General features: G+C 47.9%; 1 non-coding gene and 1 pseudogene across 1 annotated transcript; both read right to left on the reverse strand.

Annotated features, from left to right (window-relative positions):
• Positions 1–1,633: 1,633 nt before the first annotated feature.
• On the reverse strand, positions 1,634–2,465 carry LOC135269104 (nucleolar protein 56-like; annotated as a pseudogene).
• A 239-nt stretch (positions 2,466–2,704) lies between these two features.
• LOC135269154 (small nucleolar RNA SNORD86) lies at positions 2,705–2,790 on the reverse strand. Its single transcript, XR_010337457.1, has one exon. It is a non-coding gene; the product is annotated as a small nucleolar RNA SNORD86 (small nucleolar RNA).
• Between the last annotated feature and the right edge of the window lie 2,147 nt (positions 2,791–4,937).

Genomic DNA, 4,937 nt, shown 5'->3' on the forward strand with positions numbered 1-4,937 from the left:
TCCATAGGGCTGTGGCCTATAAGGCATCTCTCTCTCTCTTTTTTTTTTGAGATGGAGTCTTGCTCTGTCGCCCAGGCTGGAGTGCAGTGGCGCGATCTTGGCTCATTGCAAACTCTGCCTTCCGGGTTCAAGCGATTCTCCTGCCTCAGCCTTCGGAGTAGCTGAGACTATGCACCTGCCACCACGCCTGGCTAATTTTTTGTGTTTTTAGTAGAGACAGAGTTTCACCATATTGGCCAGGCTGGTCTTGAACTCCTGACCTTGTGATCCACCCACCTCGGCCTCCCAAGGTGCTGGGATTTTAGGCGTGAGCCCAGAAAACTTGATAAGGCTTCTTGAACTACCTTTTGATTTTGCAGCAGCAAGGTTATACGGGCGTCCGCATTACAGGGGTGCCCTTAACCACAGCATTTACCATGACCTTGGCAAAGAGCACATTCAGCTGGTGAGTATCCCGATCCTCATAAAGCCAGGCCCACATGACTTGCATATGAAACACATTGGCTGCTTCTTCTGATGTGCTCTACTAGATATTTACAGGAGGTGACAGAGTCCTCTTTCTCAGGGAGAACAGATCTTACAGTCACTTGTTTTTTTTTTCCATTTCGAGACAGGGTCTTACTCTGTCACTCAAGCTGTATGCAGTGGCGTGATCTTGGCTTACTGCAACTTCTGCCTCCTAGGCTCAAGCGATCCTTGCACCTCAGCCTCCCGAAAATCTTGGACTTCAGGTGTGTATCACCATGACTGGTTAATGCTCTTTTTCTTTTGGAAGGGGTGGTGTCTGGTCACGTTGCCCAGGCTGGTCTCGAACTCCTGGACTCAAGTGATCCACCACCTCTGCTTCCCAAAGTGCTGGGATCACAGGCATGAGCCACAATATCTGGCCTACAGTGGCTTTTATCCAGTCCACCAGGCCAGTTGTTCCCCGGGGAATCACCTCTTGTGTGTCTGCCTCCCATATAACTATTTGTGATTATTCCATAGTGAGCTGTGGGTCAGTCCAAACCTGCTCTTTCACTGCAGTATGTTAAAACCAAAGACACAGGCCAGGCGCAGTGGCTCATGCCTGTAATCCCAGTACTTTGGGAGGCTGAGGTAGGCGGATCACTTGAGGCCAGGAGTTGGAGACCAGCCTGACCAACATGGCAAAACCCGGTCTCTACTGAAAATACAAAAATTAGCTGGGCATGGTCGTGGGCACCTGTAATCTCAGTTACTCGGGAGGTTGAGGCAGGAGAATTGTTTGACTCCAGGAGGTGGAGGCGGCAGTGAGCCGAGATGGTGCCACTGTACTTTAAGGATTCTAAGGATTTTAGGAGCTGTATGCCAGGAAATGGGGTCCAAGACCAAATATAATTTTACAATATCACAAGTTGTTTCCAATGTTTGCCTATTAAGAGTAAAGCTGCTATAAACATTAGTGTAGAGGTTTTTGTGTGAATATAAATTTTTATTTCTCTGGGATGAATACTCAAGAATGCAACTGCTGGGTCATACAGTAGTTGCATGTTCAGATTTTGTGTGTGTGTGCGCGTGCGAATTTGTTTTTATTGGGGAATGGGACACAGCGTGGGAAGTGGTACCTTGGACTATGATATGCCCCACCTCCCAGAGAATGTCCCTTTGCATTCTAATCTTCCTGGCCTGCTTTCTGGAACTTTTTCTTTTTCTTAGAGCTGTTCTTGCTGCTGGCAGGCTCTTCAGGTCCACGGCTGATTGGCTTCTCTTTGGAGGATTTCCTCTTTTTCTTGGAGACACTTTTGTGACCTGCCTCTTAAGGATCATTAATTGTTTCGTCTTTGGGTGAAGATTTCTTCCTCTCGAGAAGACTCGTGCTGCCAGGGGTCTCTTCAAGATCACTATTCATCATTTCCTCCTTGGAAAAAGATTTCTTTTTCTTGGGTTTGGAGAAAGAGAGAGATGGATCTTCCATTCCATTCTCCTGAGGAACCTCCTGGGGCTTTTGCTTTTTTTCTTTTTGGGGTTTTCATTCTCCTTACACTCCTCTGGAGCACTGTTGCTGTTTTCTGAAGATGGGAGGACAAGCACAGCCAGCTGTTTCTTTTTCTTGTTTTTTTTTTTGAGACAGAGTCTTGCGTCTTGCTCTGTCACCCAGGCTGGAGTGCAGTGGCACAATCTTGGCTCGCTGCAACCTCTGCCTTCTGGGTTCAAGTAATTTTCCCACCTCAGCCTCCTGAGTAGCTGGGATTACAGGCACATGCCACCACTCCTGGCTAATTTTTTGTATTTTAGTAGAGATGGGGTTTCATGTGTTGCTCAGGCTGGTCTGGAACTCCTGACCTTGTGATCTGCCCACCTTGACCTCCCAAAGTGCTGAGATTACAGGCGTGAGCCACTGCGCCTGGCCTTTTTTCCTTCCTTAAGCATTTCTTCTCCTATTTCTCCAGCTCCCTGGTGATCTCAGCAGCTGCTTCCTTTGCCTGAACCATTGCTTCCTCCATGACATCCAGATTCTTTCGTGGAATCTCTCCAGTCTCATAGGGCAGACGCTCTTCAACTTGTTCTTGAAGCTTCTCCCCAAATACACCTCAGAGAAGCAATCGATTCATGAGGCAATACTGCATTTGTTCTTGGCAGGTGCTCGGCCAATGAAGGTGGAGTGGAAACTGAGTTCATATTTTGGCGTGTTACCCCTTGTCTTCAGAGCTCTGGAGACTTTGTCCCTTTGCTGGGCCCTGGGAATCACTTAGACACCTCGACTATCCATCACCTCCACAGCAGAAGCCTGTATAGGTCAGGGAGGCATGCTCAGTTTTTTTTTTTTTTTTTTTTTTTTTTTTGAGAACAAGTCTCACTCTGTTGCCCAGGCTGGAGGGAGTGCGGTGGTGTGATCCCGGCTCACTGTAACCTCTGCCACCCTGGTTCAAGCAGTTCTCCTGCTTCAGCCTCCCAAGTATCTGGATTACAGGGGCATAACACCATGCCCACCTAATTTTTGTATTTTCGGTAGAGATGGGGTTTCACCATGTTGACCAGGCTGGTCTTGAACTCCTGACTTCAGGTGATCCACCTGCCTCGGCCTCCCAAAATGCTGGGATTACGGGCGTGAGCCACCGTGACTGGCAGCATGTTTAGTTTTTTGAGAAATAGCCAAATAGTTTAAGAAACAGCCAAAACGTGGCTGGACCATTTTCTTTTTTTTTTTTTTCTTTTTGAGACAGAGTCTTGCTCTGTCGCCCAGGCTAGAGTGCAGTGGTGTGATCTTGGCTCACTGCAACCTCTGCCTCCCGAGTTCAAGCCATTTTTGTCTCAGCCTCCCGAGTAGCTGGTACTACAGGCATCCGCCACTACGCCCAGTTAATTTTTGTATTTTGAGTAGAGATGGGGTTTCACCATGTTGGCTAGGCTGGTCTTGAACTCCTGACATTGTGATCTGCCCGCCTCAGTCTCCCAAAGTGGTGGGATTACAGGCGAGAGCCACCGTGCCCAGCCTGTACCATTTTTTATTTTATTTTATTTTATTTATTTATTTTTTTTGAGATGGAGTCTTGCTCTGTTGCCCAGGCTGGAGTGCAGTGGCACCATCTCGGCTCACTGCAACCTCCACCTTCCAGGTTCAAGCAATTCTCCTGCTTCAACCTCTCAAGTAGCTGAGATTACAGGTGTGCACTACCATGCCTGGCTAATTTTTTGTATTTTTAATAGAGACGGGATTTTGCCATGTTGGCCAGGCTGGTCTTGAACTCTTGACCTCAAGTGATCCACCTGCCTCAGCCTCCCAAAGTGCTGGGATTATAGGCGTGAGCCACTGCACCTGGCCATGTACCACTTTATATTCTCTCTTTTCATTTTATTAATTTTTTCTTTTTTAAACCAAGATGGGGGTCTTGCTATGTTGCCCAGGCTGGAGTGCAGTGGTTATTCACAAGCATGATCCCGCTACTAATCAGCACAGGAGTTTTCATCTGGGCCATTTCCCACCTTGGCTGGTTCACCACTCCTTAGGCAGCTTGGTGATTACCCATTCTTGAGAGGTCAGCATATCGATGCAGACACCTGATTGGCATAGCCCACAGCAGCCCAGAACTCTTGGCCTCAAGTGGTTCTCCTGCCTCAGCCTCTCCTGTAGCTGGGACTACAGGCATGTGTCACCGTGCTCAGCCATTTTACAGTCTCTCTCTCTCTCTTTTTGAGACGGAGTCTCGCTCTGTCACCAGGCTGGAGTGCAGTGGTGAGATCTCGGCTCACTGCAGCCTCCACCTCCCGAGTTCAAGTGATTCTCCTGCCTCAGCCTCCTGAATAGCTGGGACTACAGGCGCATGCCACCACGCCCAGCTAATTTTTGTATTTTTAGTAGAGACGGGGTTTCACCATGTTGGCCAGGATGGTCTCGATCTCTTGACCTTGTGATCTGCCCGCCTCAGCCTCCCAAAGTGCTGGGATCAAGGTTTGAGCCACCGTGCCTGGCCCATTTTACATTCTCACCGGCAATGTGTGTTCAAATCCTTGGCAACATTTGGTATTGTCACTGTTTTCTATGTTAGTCCTTCTGATAGGTGTGAGGTGATATCTTACTATGGTTCTAGTTTGCATTTCCTTTATGGCTAGTGATGTTGACATCTTTTCATGTGCTTGTTTGCTATCCATACATCCTTTTCACTAAAATGTCTCTTCGTGTTTTTGCTCATTTTCTAATTGGATTTTCTTTTTCTGTTGAGTTTTGAGGGTTTGTTGTTGTTGTTGTTTGTATTTGGGATGGGAGTCTTGCTCTGTTGCCCAGGCTGGAGTGCAGTGGCACAATCTCAGCTCACTGCAACCTTCGCTTCCCAGGTTCAAGTGATTCCCCTGCCTCAGCCTCCTGAGAAGCAGGGATTACAGGCATGCATCACCACACCCAGCTAAGTTTTGTATTTTTAGAGGATACAGGGTTTCGCCATGTTAGCCAGGCTGGTCTCAAACTCCTGGGCTCAAGT

This window comes from Aotus nancymaae, unplaced genomic scaffold, assembly GCF_030222135.1.
Source record: "Aotus nancymaae isolate 86718 unplaced genomic scaffold, 86718_ANA_hifiasm-v0.15.2.pri h1tg000049l, whole genome shotgun sequence".
NCBI classification, from domain to species: domain Eukaryota; kingdom Metazoa; phylum Chordata; class Mammalia; order Primates; family Aotidae; genus Aotus; species Aotus nancymaae.